This window comes from Elgaria multicarinata, chromosome 9 (assembly GCF_023053635.1).
Source record: "Elgaria multicarinata webbii isolate HBS135686 ecotype San Diego chromosome 9, rElgMul1.1.pri, whole genome shotgun sequence".
NCBI classification, from domain to species: Eukaryota; Metazoa; Chordata; class Lepidosauria; order Squamata; family Anguidae; genus Elgaria; species Elgaria multicarinata.
In genome coordinates this window covers 34,255,514-34,274,862 of record NC_086179.1, presented here as the reverse complement: position 1 = coordinate 34,274,862, position 19,349 = coordinate 34,255,514, and the positions used below count along the sequence as shown (strand labels likewise).

Genomic DNA, 19,349 nt, shown 5'->3' with positions numbered 1-19,349 from the left:
ATTTGAATATTTCCCCTCCTCAAGAGGAATGGGCGGGCGGGCCTTCTCAGTCTTTGCCATCTGGCTTTTCTTCCCGCTCCCTCTAGCAAACGATTTCTTTTGGTTTGAGGGTGGGGGGTATATTAGCTTTGGGTTGACACCCAACGACCAAGTGCACATTACATACACACGTTCTTAGCAATTGCGCGCACGGCGTACTGCAAGTGGGACCGTGCGATGATCCTATGGAGAAGATATGCGAGGACAGGATTGCAGCCTAAATCGCCCCCGCCCCAATCCGGAGTGGGGGAAGGAGAGTAAAGGGGTCTTTGCTCCCAATCAACCGATATGCAGGCGACGCGATGCGCATGGAGCAAAACAAAACGAATGACCCGCCAGTAGCGCATCCAATTTATAAATTTATAGATTTAAAATCTTGAAATGTATAGATTTAAACAGTGAGCAGATTTTAAAATGTGAAGCGTTTAAAACAAAGCCACAAATAAGGGTTGTTGTTGTTGTTGTTGTTGTTGTTGTTGTTATTATTATTATTATTATTATTATTATTATTATTATTATTCCATTGATGGACTTATAGGCTGAGCTAGAACCAATCAGAACCAATCTTTGCTCCCTGCTTCTGCTATTTACATAAATCAAAGCTCCGGTTGCCACAGTGCAATTCTAGGGGCACTTACCTGAGAGTCAGCCAAGTTGAACGCAGTGGAACTGAAATTCCAAGTACATACGCGCATAGGGAGCTGCCTGATGCTGAGGTGGTCCGTCTAGTCCAGTGCTGTCGACACGGCTTGGCAACGATTTCACGCAGGAGGTTTCCAGCCCTATACCTGGAGACGCTGGGGACTGAGCCTGAGATCTGCATGCAAAGCAAACGCTCTGCCACCCAGCTACACCCCTTCCCTTAAACATGCATCAGCTTCTGCTATGAATATTCATCCATTTATTTATTTTGCTTATAGTTCCAAGACAGACACCATTTTCACTATTTATATGGGACTGGCAACCAGCTTGATTGATAACTGGCAAATAGAGGGAGAAAACGTGGAGGCAGTGACAGACTTTGTATTTCTGGGTGCAAAGATTACTGCAGATGCTGACTGCAGCCAGGAAATCAGAAGAAGTTTACTTCTTGGGAGGAGAGCAATGACAAATCTTGATAAAATAGTTAAGAGCAGAGACACCACACTGACAACAAAGGTCCGCATAGTTAAAGCAATGGTATTCCCCGTAGTAACCTATGGCTGCGAGAGCTGGACCATAAGGAAAGCTGAGCGAAGGAAGATAGATGCTTTTGAACTGTGGTGTTGGAGGAAAATTCTGAGAGTGCCTTGGACTGCAAGAAGATCCAACCAGTCCATACTCCAGGAAATAAAGCCAGACTGCTCACTTGAGGGAATGGTATTAAAGGCAAAACTGAAATACTTTGGCCACATAATGAGAAGACAGGAGACCCTGGAGAAGAGGCTGATGCTAGGGAAAGTGGAAGGCAAAAGGAAGAGGGGCCGACCAAGGGCAAGATGGATGGATGATATTCTGGAGGGGACAGACTTGACCTTGGGGGAGCTAGGGGTGGCGTGGCGTGGGCTGGTCCATGAAGTCACGAAGAGTCGGAAACGACTGAACGAATAAACAACAAAAATTTCAGAACTACACTTTCTGTCGGTTAGATTGTGTCTCAAAACTAGCACTGTTTACACAGTTTTTTATGGACCATTCTTCTATCTCTTCCCATTTCACGCCTCTTCCCAGTTTCACAACAATACCATCTTTTCTCTCTCCACCCCACGCTTATGGCTGTCCATCAATTAAGTATTTTAGTTCATTAATTAGTTCATTAATTTCAAGCAATTCGTTGTTGTTGTTGTTGTTTTAAAAATATGCATATTACTGAAACAACAATGCATATGACTTCTTTCTCCTTTTTTGGCATACTGAATGAAGTCCAAAATATCTTAGCATTTAATAAATACAAATTCTTCAAGGAAATGACATCTATATTATTTAGATCGATTACTCCATCTCTGGCATTTTCACATTTCTTAACTGGGCTCTGAATCCATTTGAACCAGAACATGTCCATTTCTGATCCAGTAACACTAGGTTGAACCAGATGGAGGTAGTGTTGATAGGGTTTCTGGTGATGTAGAAGGAGGTGAGGAGCATACTTCTGATGGGGTTGCAAATCATCCTGAAGCAGCAGGTTCACAGCTTGAGGATAGTCCTGCTCCTGGCTGACCAGGTGTTGGTGTTGGCCAGGAGTGCCTTTTCCCAGCTTCGTCTTGTGTACCAGCTGTGCCCCCTTCCTGGAGAAACTGGACCTGACCTCAGTCACGCATGCTACATCACTTCCAGCATGTCACTTCCAGGATAGATTACTATAATGAACTCTAAATGGGGCTGCCCTTGAAGACAGCCCAGAAGTGTCCATTGATTCACAACGGCACTACCAGGGTTCTATCTGGAGCAAGCAGATGAGATCATATTACAGCCATGTATTACTAGCTACGTGGTTACTTACCAGATTGTTTCTGGGCTCAATTCCATTCAGTTCAGTTCCAGATTTCATCTTGTCTACTTTGGCTCTAATCCCTTCCTATTATTGGAGTCCTGCATTCACATTTGCATGTGGATCTCTCGTAGATTGGCTCAGAAAAACAGCATTCTGTCCCAACCCATACCTTGGACATATGTAGCAGCTTCTACTATGGTACGGGCAGGTTCTGTGTGCTAGAAAAGTTTGTTAAGTCTTGAGATAACATGCCAGTATAAACATACCAGAGGAATGGCTCCCAGTAAGGTCTTCATGGGAAATAGGGGACTCTCCTCTGTTGCAATGTGTTGAATCCTTGGTGTTGTTGAGATGGAAGTAAGGAACACATGACCTTGAGGTTCGAATTTATGGTCCTGAATGAGTGGGTTGCTCTACACTCTCTGCCAGGAACCTCGGGAAGTTGTGGTGACATAACTTCCTCATCCCATAAACCCATGACAAGGAGGCGTACTCTACATTAAGGAAGTTCATATTTCTGCAGTTGGAATCAATTTGGGTCAAGGGTTTTTAGCCTGTCCTCTTGCTCTTGTTTGCTGCAGCCATAGAACATGGCATACGACTAGATCCTAAAATCCATATTAGTGTAATATCTTTATTAGGCCAACCCCAAGCTCCCCAAAAGTGTGCAAGCTTTTGAGATCTCCAGATCGCTTCATCCAGCAAGATGTTTTTTTAAAAGGTTGGGGGAACAGGGAAGGAAAAACTCTGAAGTCTCAGTGTCTGCATATTCAGAGTCCCAAGATGAAGTGGGGGAGGAGGAGTAGTCTGCATACAGTCAATATTGCAAGAGCATTAAAAACGAAAAGCCAGCTGCTTTACATGCCAGCACTACAGTGTTGCAAAGGCATTTGGGATACAAGGAGGGAGCAAGTTGAAGAAGGAGGAGAGAAACAAACAACCCAGGGATTGAGAAAACAAACCACAGTTTGTTCAATCATCTGTCAGACAAAGGCCCTTTCTACACCATACCTGTGTAGAGGGAGGGAGGGGGAAGGATCTCATGATATTCTGATCACGAGATCCTACCCTTAGTCCACATGTGGGCGTGACATCCTGGGACGAAGGAGGATGTTGCGCCCGCCTTTTTTTTAAAAGGAGATGAGTGCACATGCGCTCCAACTAAATGTAAGTTGTTGTTGTTTTAAAAAAGCCCTGATCCCATCCCCCCCCCCCGATTCCTCCTGGCACAGTTCCTTCCTCTACTTGCGGGGAGGAGGGAAGAAGCCGGGATAGGTGGCCACACCTCCTGAGGTCTCGGAATGATCCCAAGACCATGGGAAGTATCAGGTTTTCCCTGGTAGTACTTATCCCTGGAAAACCCATTCTCATCCCTCCTTCCTACCGGGAGTCCCTGTGCATCATCTGAACGTACAAGGATTTGGCTGTGACCAGCCCGGATTTTTGGGCTAGTGTTCAAATGGCCAAACTCTGGGTAGGGCAAGAAACACTGACCCTGTTCAAATGACACGCTGAGCCATGGTGGTTAATTATTTTGAGCTAAACATTACGGCTTAGCATGGCAGGATCTATATTACTGCTTTAATTTATAATGGTATTGACAACTTTTGGGGCCCATGACATACTCCATATACAGTTTTCAAATCGTTTTCAAAGTGTTTTATCCTACTTGGTGTAGATCTGGCCCCTGTCATTTGAATCATGACTTAGTGTGTTATGGGAACCATTCCTAACCATGGTGGCTACATAACTACGGTTGAAATACACTCACTAACCATTTTGCAGCAAAAGGGTTTGTGGCCTGACCATGGCTTAACTTGTTGTCTGAACAGGCCCCATGAATTAAATGAACCATGGGTTAGTGTTATATGCAAACCAGGCCTATGTTTCTCTACAATGACAGACACATCATTCAGGCTTCAGAAAAACAACAACAACAACAACGTGTAAAGACGGTTTTCCATGCTCAATAAATCCCATCGCTTTAAACTCTTGCTTGATGCAGCAGCAGCAGCATCTTGTCAAATGTTGGGAAGCTTGGGGGCCCATGAAACAGGGTTAACTATTACTTACCCCACAGCGGGGTTTCTGAGGCAAGACTTGCTAGGCCAATTTATTATTAACGTGCAGGAGCACTGCATTCTTCTGGCCTTTATTGTTGGGGTGGGGCTTTTTGCCAAACCCTTGGATCTGGGTGCACTAGGGCGTGATGTCTGAGCAACTTCTGGCTGAAAAGCAGCTGTTCATTCCCTGGGGCTGGAGGAAAGCAGGACCAACCCACTCATTCATCTGATTAGCTTCATACCTAGGGGTGCCGTGTATCCCATCCCCTGTCATAGAACATCATTTCAATCTGTGTTTTGCCCGAGCTGGCAGAAAGCTCAACAGAAGTTAACTTTAGTCAGATGAGCATTTTCCACCCCTTTGCGGGAGGATCATGGGATGAACTCCCCCCACCCCCAAATCTCTCATTGTTGTGGGGTGGGAGAGCTGATTCCAAAGGAGCTGTAATCATCCCTGCTCGGGAATGCAGAACAAATCTCTTCCAGATTGGGGTCTGGTGTAGGAGGGGTCATAACTCTCCCCCTTTCCTTTCTACCACTCTCAGCATCTCTGTATTGCAGGTCAGCAAGAGAAAAAAAAATACTGCATTTTCCAGGCAAATGGATGAAACTCTCCCTTGTGGTTCTGCAGTCAGACCACCCGGGGATGTGATTCCATCCATTATCTTTTTAATTAAGAAGACTTCACTTCATTCACTTCTGATATAGGGGACCACCATGGATCAGGCCACTGGGGCAGCCAACATTGGTATTGGGAAGTCAGGGAAAAAATAGGCATGCTTGCTTTTCTCACTCATCAGTACTATCTACTAGGATACTGTGTTATTCCATTCCAATGAAAGCGGCATGGAACATGACATTTTCCTTGAGCAAGAGAAGAGTCTACATTATTTCACAGAAAGGAGCATCTCCTGCAGTCAGCAACATGGCAGCCACTTCTGCATCACCAAAGAAGAAGAAGAGAAAATGCATCAGCAAAAAAGTAGACATTGGCTGGGCCCACACCCTAACAGGACCCACTGTCAAAAGGCCCCTGGCATTGCTCCTCCTGCTCCTCACCATGGCAACTTCTTTGTTCATTTTCCTCTCGCTCTGGCTCAGGCAACAGTGGTGGTGAGAAGGAGGAGCCCTAGATGACTGTCAGGCAAAATGAGAAGCAATAGCATCTGGTGACAATGGTGGTGAGAAGGTGCCTTGCCCTCAAAGACCTAGAGCTGTCATTGAAAACAGGGCTGTGCAGAAGGAAGATCAAGATCTACTGGAAGATTAGCAAGGGTTTCTGACTTGGAATTGTTTAACAATAGCAACAAAAGCCCCTCCCCAGACCCTCAATTAGAATCTCTGATTGCTAGTAACTTAGATGTAGATTTCTACATATAGTGTGTGTGTGTGTGTGTGTGTGTTCCTCTCACTGCATGGCTCATGGTGTGTAGAAGGTAACCGCCTCCGCCTCCTGAGCCACCATTTTGCATCAGGCTCCACTCATGTCCTAGTCACGATTTTATACCTGGCTCCTGTTGATAGATCTCAAAGTTCTAGTAAAAATAACACACAAACAAAAGCAAAGTCTGGTGCTTGCCCACCCTTGCTGCGTAAAATATTAAAAGTGAGGCCCATGTTGCAGGCTGGGTTTAAAGGAAGCACTTTGGTTTGAAAATGTTGGACTGTATTGTTAGTGCTTAAGGCTTGGCTCTCTGATTCTAGGGCATACTGAGAAGCCTTGCCTCCCAAGTGTAGGGTACCAAAGACAGTCCTCTATTTGAAGGCATCCTTTATTTGAAGGGCTGTCCGGTCCAAAGGCTCATTGACACCAAACAGGACATTCCACTATGAAAGCAGTATATACAAGGCAGGAGCCACACTACTGCTTTATAGCGGTACTGAAGTGCACTGACAACTGTTGAGGCCCATTAACACATACCATATACCGCTTTCATACCATTACATCCTGCTTGGTGTAGATGTGTCATGGGTCCCAAAAGTTGTCAGTGCACTTCAGTACCACTATAAAGCAGTCATGTGGCTCCTGCCTTTTATATTCTACTTTCATAGTGGAATGGAATATCCTGCTTGGTGTAGATGAGCCCCAAGTCTGGTTTAAAGGTAAAGGGCCAGAAGAAGGGAGAGCCACAGAGGCCTTGAGGTTGCCCATCAACAGTTTGCTTCTGGGAGTTGAAGTCCAAAACATGTGGGATCTACCTTCTGCCTACTCTTGTGTAAAAGCTTTCTTTGCCATTTGAAGGGCTTAACATCCTTTTTTATTATTATTGTGGATACAATTTGGACTGTGAGGGGGAAGTGTGGATTGAGCAGAAGTAAGGTGGGGTGGGGTGGGGTGGGGTAGGGTGGGGGAGGAAGAGGTGATGCTAAGGGTAGTAGACGGGGTGTCTTGTTTAGCACACGAGAAGCCGATATCCTGTTGCTGCCCAGGGCCTGCTCTTGGCTCATGTTTCCTTATTAACTGGGAGCACGGTTTGGTTGCAGCCGGCAACAGCCAGATGTTTCCATTCTCCTCGCAGTAGCTGTGAGGGTGCATATTGCACACACCAGGAAAAGCTCCAGACATTTGGGGTGATATATAACCACCACGACCCCGCCATGAGGAAGGGTGTATGTAGGGTTTGGGGCTCTCCTAGTCTCACAATGCCATCATAGAATCAGCCTGCTTCATCTTCTCGCAATCATCTCCACCCTCACATCATTGGTCCCAGACATTTCCCAGAAACCATTTGCCCTCCCCACCCCCTTTTTTTGTTTCTCAGAGAATGAGCACAGGCTAGGGCTTTGTGGTCTAGGAGATGGCAGGCCCAGCCTCCGTTTTCCTGGGTTCTTTTCCTGACCATGAAATGAGGAGCTAAAAGAGCGTTGCCTTTCACTTTAATTATCTGTTGCCTCCACCACTTTGAGCTGGAGGCTTTGAGGCAAAAGTTCCCTCATTCCTGGGCATCAGGCCCAGTGGGAAGGCAAAGGCTTGTGCAGCTGTACAGCTTCTGGTCTGCATGCTTGGTGCGGAAGGGAGTTGGCATTGGTTAGACCTCATTTTGTTCAGCTTGCAGAAGCAGGATGCTACAAATATATATAAATGAGAAAAGTAGGTCTGTTTTGCATGGGAGAGTTATTAGGGGGAAAATACAGAACGCTCTTGCTTGTTCAGCAAGTCCAGTTGTGCTGCTGCCAATAGGGTTCTGCTGGTGCGCATATGTGTGCATTTGCATGACATTTTCCAGGGTGGGCATTCCTACTCTTTCCCACTCGTAATGGCACCTATGGCAGTCATTCAGGATTCTTCATAGCTGCAGCTTTATGCCCAAGGACCAATGGAAATGGGAAGAGATGATTGCTCAGGAGCAGAACACATGCATTGCATGGCGGAAGTCCTTGATCCAGTTTCTGGTATTTCCATTTAAGGTGACCTGGTAGCTGGTAATCTGGAAGACCTTGCCTGAGACCCTGGGGAGTTGCTGTGCTTGATATACAAACAGTTTGACTTGGTATAAGGCAGCTCCTTATCTTCCTACATGAATGGAATCAATGTGTCAAGGCAGCTGTGAATATGTGTAGCTTCACCTTCCATTGCCATAGGCCAGGGGTGCAGAACCTTAGTCCCAGGGGGCAAATGCGCCCCACATGGGGTCTCAATCCCACCTTCTGTGGTTCTCCAGATGGCCCCAACCCTTTCTCCCAACCAGTGATCATTGGGGTGGATTCCTGGCTTTTGTGTAATTTCTCCTAGCTCCCCTGCCTCCCCTATGGCTTATTTACCGCCACTCAGAGCTTTGCACTGAAATATGCAGCTTCTTTGACATGGCATTTGGCCCTAAGGCTATGTGAAGGAGGGCGAACGCATACATCCCCTTTCAGCAAGGATATTGGTTTGGATTCAGCTTCTGCATCTGACTATGAGGGACTGATGCATGAGTTCCCACTTTGCACAATGGGACCCTGGAAATGTAAACATAAGATGTGCAACTGTAGACCTGTTACTGTGGATCTACCTCCACACTGCAATTTACCACATCTAATGAAGTCAGGGCAACAGTGCACTTAGAAGAGATACATGTGAATAGATCTGTCATTTTGGATTTTAATTGTGGTGTGTGTGTGTGTGTGTGTGTGTGTGAGTGTGCGAGCAAAGTGAATTCAGTGAGGAGGAAGAACAAAATTCATAGCAAAGAATATATCCTCTTGGGTGTATTCAAGATTACATTGCAAAAAAGGGGGGGAAAGAGAGGGATAATAATAATAATAATAATAATAATAATAATAATAATAATAATAATATATTACCCGCCTCTCCGATTGGATCAAGGTGGGGAACAACAGCAATCATAAAATATATAGAATACTGATTAAAAACATAGCATACACTGTTAAAAACATCCTAAAGGCATCCTAGAAACATCCTAAAAAGTATCCTAAAATTCTACTGGATAGGCCTGTCAGAAGAGATCAGTCTTGATAGCTTTCTTGAATTTTAACTGGTTTTTGGATATCTTTTATATCTCATATTAAATATAGCAACACTGGACAGTGACCTCTACTTTTTAAAATAAAGTTTTATGCTTTTGGCATGCACACTTAGTACAGTGGCCCAATTATGTGTATAGCACCACTAAGTGTATAGACCCAGTGAAATGGCCAAAGAAGTATTGAATTGCAGATTGTAAGCTTCTTGGGGCAGGGACCCATCCTCTTGTGCTTTGTAACATGTTCTGCACACTGATGGTATAATGATAGTGATGACAATAATATTAATGATGGAGTGGAGCTCTATGGTTTCACAGTATTGGTAGCCTTGCAGAGAAAGCAACCACTGCTGCTAGAATAGATGCTCAGCCTACCAACAAATTTATTTTTATTCTCTGTTAAGTAAATGCACAAATAAAGGCATATAAACATGAGAAAGAATGAAAAGGAGCAGGTGTCTCTATCTGGAGTCACATTTGTAGTAAAGTCAGTGGTAGCAGCTAACCTGAGCTGGATAGATTTCCATTAAAGCATCCCAGGTTTAGGTCTGAGTGTGAGAAGTCCATTGACTCCATGAGACCATCTCCTACATCTATCACTGAAAGCCAGGATGGAGAAAGGGGAGGCAGACATGAAGCCATGAAGGGAGAAGCAAGAAGATGTCAGCAAAAAGAGTCCGAGAGGACTGGAGAGTTCTGGCAAATTGTTTTATCTGAGGCGCTTTGGCTCTCCATGCTGCTTGTGTATTTTTGGCTCACGGAAATTGAGAAGCCAGGCAGCTAAAAATAGGACCCTCCTGCCCCAAAGTGACTGTCTGTCCATCTGTTTTGTGGGGATGCTGTGGGCAGGGTGTGGTGCAGAGGGGAGCAGGCCTGGTCCCCACCCTGAGCTGTCTGCCTTTGCCTTTGTTTGCGTCCCGGCTCTTATGGGGACAGGAAAAGGCCTGGAGGCTGGGAAACAATGGCTCATTCTGCGCCAGTCAATGCCTGGTGCTCTGCGATAGGGAAGTGGGAAAGTGGCCAGCCTGCTGGCATTGGGTCTTACCCCCTTCCTCCAGCAGTACGAAAGGGTGAAGGAAAGAATAGTTATTCATTCCTTGTACAACGTCAACTCCCTCCTTACCCCCCCCCCAACCAGACAGTGACCCTCTCTCTAATTAGCTGGGTGTACGTTGTAGGGAAAGATATGGGAGAAGAGAGAAAGAGAGTGAGAGAGCGGAACCATTCTCCTTTGCAAACAGTAAGAGCCTGTAACTCAGGCGTGGGCAACCTATGGCCCAGGGCCATTTGCAGCCCTTGGCCTAATTTCACGCAATCCTTGGCCTACTTTCAAAATCCTTCTGCAAGCGATCAGCTCAGATCTATAGCAAGAACCCACTGGACAGACACAAAGAAAAAAAGGGAAAGAGAGGGAGAAGGGGGTGTCAGAAGGAGAGAGGGAGGGTGGCAGAGAGGGAGAGAGAGAAAAGGGGTGGCAGAAAGGGTGAGTGAAAAGGAGTGTCCCCACCCCAATTTAGCTCTGGCCCTGCCCCACTGCTAAGGTGTCAGTATGCTTTATTTGACACAGGATAGTCCTCTGTTTGAAGGCATCCTCCTCTGTTTGAAGAGTTGTCTGGTCCATGTCCAGTTTAAAGATCAAGAACTTTAAGAAGGGAGAGTCAGCAAGGACCGTGAAGTTGCCCATCATCCACCATCAGTACCTGGACAGCAGACTGAGCAGGCAGGCAGGTCAACTGGTCACAGTTTTGCCTATGATGGTGAGATGTAATGTATTTCTACTGACATTCTAGCAATTATTTCTGACTTTGCATTTATACGTTATAGATTCACATCTGCAAATGTTATGCAAATCTGGGTCTTCTTTTTTGGTGATGCATTTTTCTCTTCTTTGGCAATGCATAAGCGTCCATCCTACCTATCACTGGCATGTGGGGCCTGATTACCCTCATGGGAATGCAGCCAAAAAAAAGGAAAGGGAAGGTTGTTCACCGATGCTGTAACTAGGAATCAGAATTTATTTTTTCATTGTCAGGGCTCTGCCTTGACACAAGAGAAATAACATTTAAGAGAATAGCACCTTTGAACATACACAGAGAATCTCTTTCTTGCTACTGGCTAACTACAGCAAACATCTCGAGTGTGGGAACAATGTATATGGGACATAACTACTAAAGTGGAACCCTGACATGCCTTGTTTAGAAATGAAGTTGAGAAGATAAAAACGGCTGTGTTGGATCAGACTAGAGGTGTGGGATATATTGCATAGAACTTCCCCAACGTGGCACCCTCCAGATGTGTTGGGCTACAACTCCCAACATCCACAGTCAACTGGATGGGGTGGGTTTTGTAGTCTAACACATCTGGAGGGTGCCATGTTGGAGGAGTTTGATTTGGATGTTATGCAGAAACTATGAAAGAAGCTGCATGAGTGACACACCATCTATTGCAGCTTATTTGCAACATGCAAAACAATTCTTTGAGCTTTTTGGAGATCAGCCAGACAGGAGGAAAGAACAGGTTTCTTCTGGAATGAGTATTCTGCAAACAAGTGGAATAGTGTGTTTCCTGCTGGGACCTGAGATGGAGGGCCAAGTTATAAGAGACATCACTCACAGAATTGGCAATTGCATGAATGGCTTTTTGAAAAAGCCAGTAGCAATTGCAGGGGGCCTAAATTGGCTCAGGACCTGGTGTGGCATTATTATTGTTGTTGTTATTGTTGTTATCATTTCTATACAGCCCCATAGCCAAAGCTCTCTGCGTGGTTTACAAAGATTAAGAACCATTAAAAATACAGTAAACAAAGTTTAAAAACCATTTACATAAAAACACGCAAACAGACAATACACACAGAGACATATATCCAAAAACAACTTTTTGCAATCAACCGTAACCTTAAGAAAAATCCAGGACCTGATTAAAACCCATCATGTGCTGCCAAAAGCCTGAGAAAAGGTCTGTGTAGAGGTGTGTGTGTGTGTGTTAACCCTTTGCTCCCCTCACTGCAGTCCTGATCCAAATTTGGACGTGGGGCGAGGGGGGCGGTGGTATGGCTGCTATTGACTTTTTACAAAAGCCATTCATGCACTTGTTGAATGTAGCCCTTAGAGGCATGTCAGTTCTCTGCAAGTGTTGTGATAGGACTTCCTACCCAAGGAGAAAGAATGTGACTTTTCCACATGCTTCATCTTCCTTCAGATTCTTTTTCCAGAAGATGACCAGCTTTCTAAGTAGTAAGTCATGTAACGTTTGGCATTTCATTTAAAGCTCACCTCCATCCAGGAGAGAAGGGGCGGGGGTGGGGTGGGGAGGTCACTACACAATAGACAAAGGTCTAGCCATGATGATTCACTCCTACTGGCAGGGGGAGCCAAGGAGCCACATGAACTAGCAAACTGGCTCTTTCAGGACATCCAGGGTTAAAACACACACACCCTGGGTTGTCGTTGTATGTGAACCAGGCCTGGTTCATGCTAGTGAAACAATCCTTTGCAGCACATGGATGATAACTGGCAAAGAAAGGTTCCTTGTGATTAATATATATATGTAATGTTTGAACAGACCTGTTGAGAAAGCACCCATAATTTTCATTATTGTTGGAAGCCTGTCTGCTCTGGAATGTAAAAGAATCTCCCTTTCTGGTTTGTGGGGCAGCCTATTTATGAAGTCCCTCTTTTTCATTCCCATTTTAGGAGGCTTTACTGGAACTTCCTGACCCGGTCGATGACTGGTCACAGCAGATAGGATTTTGCCACCCAACATGTATGGTTTTGAAAGGTTGACTTGCCGGCCAGTGACCACAGAGGGCAAGCCGGGAGAGGGGGAGGCGGGTTAGACTTTGTGCTGAGGGGACCTCTTTCCAAGCCTTCACTCAAGGTCTCCAATGTGTATGGCTGAATTCCTGGCAGAAAGCGCCTTGTTGTTTACTCAACCGGGAGATGACACATTCAAGGTCTCCGCTGATTCCACTTTCCCACACGCAGCTTGTTAACTGCATTCCTGTGCTGAGGGGACACAGTGGAGTCCAAGAATGTGAGGGGGCTTTTGTCAGGCACCCTGTGGCATTCCAGCTCCATCCTACACCGAACTGCTGAGATAGAGGCTCTGTGACACTCAGGCAGTGCGGTGGGGGTGGCATTACAGGACTGTTCTGTAGCTGGGATGACGCCAACAAGTGATACTCTGTTATTGGGTAACCTGCTCTACATCGTGACAAGGGTGGGAGGGCCAGTCTCCACTCACTCAGTCTTGGCCAATTTTAATCCCATCATGCTTTAAAAATGTTTAGCTCTCCCCCCCCCCCCCACTAGTTCAGTCTTTGTGCCAGACAACGGGCGTTTTATCATGTGGATTCATTCAGATAAATCAGCCTCCTCCAACCTGTTGCCCTCCAGATGTTTCAGACCACAAACCCCATCATCCCTGCATTGATGGGAATTGTAGTCCAGAACATCTGGAGGTTGGGGAAGGCTGAAACAAGTCAACAAATGCAATGGAGCAGTTGTTCTGTGTTTCTGTTCCTGCAATCTTGTGATTTGTGCTCCACATGAAGTATGAGGTGCACACACATAGGCCATTTTATTTTAATGACATGATTTATAACGAGGCTAGAGACTTACACAGAGTTAACCACAACAGATGAAAAGCTTATATTTATACTCTCTTGCTGTGAAGCCTTTATGCTTCATACTGAGAGTGCTTTTCACTAGTCAGGCTGACCTGTGGCAGCCAGTTGCTGATATCACTGGGAAGCTGTTCAAAGTAAGTTTTCTGAACACATTGTTATACTTGTGGCAGTTGCCGTGCAGCGTGGCCAGGTACACATCACTAAAAAAGAGGAAATGTATCATGAAGAAAAAAATAAAGAGGGCAAAAGAGGACACCAATTTGCATAATAGTTGCACATGCTGATTTATTAATAAAGATGCAAAGTTACAAATCATTCCTGTAATTTTAATAGAAATTCAATACATCTCACCATGGTGGGGCACGTTGTGACCAGGTGGCCTGTGTGCCTGGTCAGTCTGCTGTCCAGGTGCTGACTGTGGCTGATGGGCAAGGTCAAGGCCCCTGCTGTCTTTCCCTCCTTAATATGGCTTTTGGACTCCCATGGCCTGCAAGCTTGGAGTCATGGAGTTCCCCGGCCTTGCAAGCTTCCTTGTTGCTTTATTTCTGATCAGTGACATGAGTTGACTACATCGTAGGGTGGGGGGGTGGTCCTCAACACCACATCTGAGGGTGCTGGTGCACTCATGGGAAATTCCAAGGAGCCCACAAAGCTTTTCACACTCTGCCTCCTTAAAAATATTTTTAATTAAAAAATGTGAGAAATGTTAGGATGCCAGTTTTTCCTTCCTGTTCCTCAGCTTGCTGCTGATCAGCAGTTGGCAGCCAGGAAGAACAGGAGAGACTTGGTTCCTGGACCTGCCCAGCCTTCTGTCCACACAGACCTTTCCCCATTGTTCTCTCTCCACTCCCAGCCTCTCACCTCGCTGTTTCTCCCTCCTCTACCACTTTGTCTTGCTATTTCTCCCTCAGCCTCTAGCCTCACTATTTCCCTCTCTCCTTACCTCTTTACCTTGCTGTTTCTCCCACTCTGAGCCTTGCTCTTTCTCTCCCTTCTCTCTCTCTCTCTCTCTCTCTCTCTCTCTCTCTCTCTCTCTCTCACACACACACACACACACACACACACACACACACACACACACACAGAGCACCTTCCCAGGAAGGGGCTCTGATCACAGAAGAGGAAGCAGAAGGGTCAGGTGGGAAATGATGTGGTGAGCCTGGAGTTGAAAACTTTTTCTATTGGGGCTGGGGGCCTTTTCATTTCCTTTGGAGCTGGAGAAAGGTGTACGTGTTAATAGGCTCCAAAGAGCAATCCCACGCAGGCCTGCTCAGAAGTAATTCTCATTGAGTTCCATGCCCATTTAAAGTTGCATAGGACTGCAGCCTTAAATGGCTGTTTGGTTGTGCTTCTGTGGGGTCAAATACATGGATTGGCTTTGGAGTTCCTCTGCTTCTACTCATTTACTTGGGTGAATTACTTGTCTTTTGACTAGCCAGGCCCCCATGGCAGTCATTATGTGACTATCCACATCCTCTGTAGGAGCCATTTTGTGGTGGTGCCCACAGCAGTTTTTCAAATTCCTAAATGTGCCCACAGGTCTAAAAAGGTTGGGTACCACTATGTAAGAGGAATATTTAGGTTGCAACCTGACAACTCTAGCTCCATCTTGGGCCAGCCCCTGCCTGCCTTCTGCCAAGTTGTCCATTCCACCCCACCCTCCTTTCTTGCGCTGAAAGCTGGCCTCACTCTACCCCTTTGCTTTAGTCTTTCACTCCCTGGTGGGATAGTCACTTGTGGAGAGACACAACATAATGAGTCCTATTTTTGTGGGAGTTTTCTTCCTCCGTTCCCTGAGGAGTCAAGGGTTAAAACACATTGGCCTTTGCCAGAGGGTTGGAGTGAAGGCAATCAATCCAGCCTGGCAGCAGGAGAAAGTGGGCCTCTCCCTTGTGGGCCCTTTAGGTGGCGGGAGGTTTTGGTGGGTTTTTTTTTGGGAGGCCTTGCAAATCTACACCCTCCTTGGCAGCAGCCCGTCCCAAAGCGTGAGCGTATGCTTTTGATAATATACCACAGAGATTTTCTTCTCCTTCTAAACAAACAAAAAGTAAATAAACATTGAACTCCCCCACCCCACCCCACCCCGAAAGAGCCTTTAAAATAGCCTGGGGTGTGTGGTGGAAGCAGAGTGAAATCTTCAGCTGTTTCCCCTCATTCTCTCTTTTGCTCTGGGAGGGATACTAAAGTCCTGCCTCGTCTGTGGGTCTGCTGACCTCATTCCATCCCCCCTTCTATCCACAGGGAAGGAATGCTGTATAAATGGGGCAGCGGGGGCAGGGGGGGGACACGGAGGGACGGGATGGTTTTTCACATGTGGCCCTGAAGCTCCTTCCACTCTGGATCTGTATACACCAAAGGCCTTTCCCCTGATTCAGACGCCTTTTTAATTTTATTGAAAGGGATGTTCTTTATTGTACACCGTTGGCCCTTATTCCAGAACATCCTGGTGCCATGGAACATAATGGATGTCCCTTATCTCAGACACCACAATTCCAGACTCTCCTTTATTTTTATGTGTACTTTTTTTAAAAAAGTTGGTTGGTTATGTTTTTAACTGACTCCCTCTCCCTGCCATGGAGTAAAAGGGGCTTAAGCATCTGTCTCTGGCTGCCTTTTAAACTGCCACAGGAAATGCAGTGAGGTCAGGGGCCAGGCAGCAGTCTCTCCCCTGGGGGTGGGGAGGTGGGGGATGCACACATACACACAGGGACTTGTTTAACTCTGAAGGGGGGAGAGGACCAGGCATTTCCTGTTTATGCGACTTACAGACCCCAAGAATGGAGAGGGAGGGAGGGAGGGAGGGAGACACATGGTGGAGTTGAGTGGCGGCAGCTTCCACCGAGAGCAAGAAGAGCTGCCTTGTGTCCACGCATGTGCTCTGGCAGCCAGAGGCCGGCTGACTTGCCAAGGAGATGGCAACTACTTTAAGGCCCCTGTTGGGTCTCCTTTTCTGTGGGTCTTTAACTTTAAACTGGACTTGTAAGCCTATGCGGCAGGGCCTTGCTATTTACTGTTTTACTCTGTACAGCACCATGTACATTGATGGTGCTATATAAATAAATAATAATAATAATAATAACTTGGCCTAAATAGCCCTTCAAACAGAGGGCAGCTTCAAAATAGAGGACTGTCCTCTATAACAGTCCTGCGTAAAACATTTTTCTCCCTCTCTCATAATACTGGAACCCGGGGTCATCCCATGAAGCTGATTGGTGGGAGATTCAGGATGGATAAAAGGAAGGACGTCTTCCCGCTGCAGAAGTGGCTGTGGCTCAGTGGCAGAGTCCCTGCTTTGCGTGCAGAAAGTCCCAGGTTCAATTCCAGGCACCTCCACATAGGTCTAGGAAAAAAATACTGCCTTAAACGCTAGAGAGCTGTTGCTGCCAGTCAGTGTTGGCAATACTGGGCTAGATGGACCATGGGTCTGACTCAATATATGGCAGCTCCCTATGTTCCTGTAGTTAAACTGGAATTCGCTACCACAAGACGTAGTGATGGTCTCCAATTTGGAGAGCTTTAAAAGGGGATTAGTCAAATCTGTGGAGCAGAAGGCTGTCAATGGGTGATGGTTATATGTTACCTCCATTATCAGTCACTGGGGAACATGGGTGGCAGGGTGATGTTGCACTCATGTCCTGCTTGTGGGTTTCCCATGGGTCAGCCACTGTGTGAGCAGAATATTGGACTAGGTCAGCCTTCCTCAACCTGGGGCCCTCCAGTTGTGTTGGACTGCATCTCCCAGAATGGGAGAGCTGGCTGGGGCATTCTGGGAGTTGTAGTCCAACACATCTGGAGCGCCCCAGGTTGAGGAAGGCTGGACTAGATGGACCCTTGGCCTGATCCAGCATGGATCTTATGTTCTTATGTTATGTTCCATGGCCACTCTGGGCCCCATTTCATCCCCATGAGTGTAGTCATGTACCTTCCTAGAACTCCTATTTTTTTGTATCAGCGACTATTCATTTTACTTATTCATTTGAGGGATTTAAATCCCGCCCTCCAACAATTTCCCAGGATGTTTAGAGTCCCAGAGCCTGTAGCGCACAGATCTTTCTGCCCCTGTGGGCCTGAATTTGGATTCCCTGAAGCTGACCTGCCAATTTAATTAATCTAAAAGATCAAACCTGGATGAACCTCGGCCTTCCTGGCAAAGCAAAGCTGGGTGTTTACTCTCAAGGGCTCCAGCACATAATGTTGTCGCAATACAGAGCCTTGAGTGAGTTTTGTCTATAGGTTTTCTTTGTTTGTCTTGGTTTGAATGTGATCTTGCCTCTGTCCTTGGCTGCTCTTGGTATCTGTGGGATGGCTTGCAAGGGAGCGGGGAGGAAGATATTTTGGCTTGGGACACCGAAATAAGAAACCTTGGGAATAGTCAGGAATGTAGTAGTTAGAAGGAAAGGCATAAATAGCACCAAATGAACAATGAAGTCTCTGAGCATGAATAGTCACTACCTCTTGTTTCTCACTTCTGAGCTTATAGTTACTAATTAAAGTGGACTCTGACAGATTGCCAAAAAAAAAGAAAAAAAAGGACCAAAGGGGCATAGATTTGCATACAATTTGCATGTGCTAATTATGCAAATTTAGAGAGAATTACTATGGTTTCACTAGAAATACTGTACATCTCATCATAGTGGGGAAAACTGTAACCTGTGTGCCAGCTGCCAGGTGGTCATCATGGATGGGCACTTTCAAGGCCCTCCCTTCTTATGGGTCTTTATCTTTAAACCAGACTTGGACTGGTCAATTCTTCAAATAGAGGATGCCTTCAAAGAGAGGACTGTCCTTTGACAGACCTTCAAATAGAGAACCGTCCGGTGTAAAATAGGACACCAGGGCACTCTTGTACTAATCTGAACTAAAATAACCATTCATCACCTAAATAGGAACTGAAAGAATTGAGAGAATGAGAAAAGAGTGGTGATCTGGGGCTGGAGGAACTTCTGTTATTATGGACAGATCACTACTTGGTGGGGTTTAGACTTGCTGGGACTCAGAGCCTCTGCAGGGGCAGAGGGACAATTAAGATTGTAAGCCCCAGGAGACTGATGGATCTGGCTAGTTCTCGGATGGCTCTTGGGAATTTTCCTGTCATCTCGGCAGGTGATTCTATCAAAGCCCAGTTGATCTCTAGAATGGAGAAATGGCCCGGGCAGTTGACACTATTGCTCCTGATTCTCCGCTCTCACAGCGTGGAACCAAATGAGCCTCTTGGTTTTCCAGAGCGCTGCAGGCTTGTGAAACTAGAGAGTGACATGGGTGGAACGAGTCCGGTCAAACATGGGCTAGAGCTCATGTGAAAGCCTATCCCATGGCAATGAGGGTGGCAAAGAAATATTACTTCTACGCCACCATTGTGTCTGCTTAGAGTTGCCTGGCTGAGCTTTTCTGAGTATTCAGAGGCCTGTTACACTCTAGCCTGCAAGAAGAGATGGACCTACCCTACTGGGAGTAATTAGCATGACACTTTCAGATGAAATTGATCATATCTGTGCCAGCTTGGATGCCAGAGTCAATACAGGTCCAGCGGATGTAAGCTTGGCCCCTGCTTGTCCAGTTACAATGGATACTTTTCAATCTTTACAGCCAGAGGGTGTGGACAGGATCCTTGGAATGGTGAGGTCTATGAGTTTTATGCTGGACCTTTGCACTTTCTGGCTTAGGAAAGGCAATGTGGGTAAACG

General features: G+C 46.1%; 1 protein-coding gene across 1 annotated transcript in view; it reads right to left on the bottom strand.

Annotated features, from left to right (window-relative positions):
• Positions 1–19,349, bottom strand: part of CDC42EP1 (CDC42 effector protein 1) — a 258,720-nt gene that overhangs the window by 21,710 nt on the left and 217,661 nt on the right. The window lies entirely within an intron of this gene.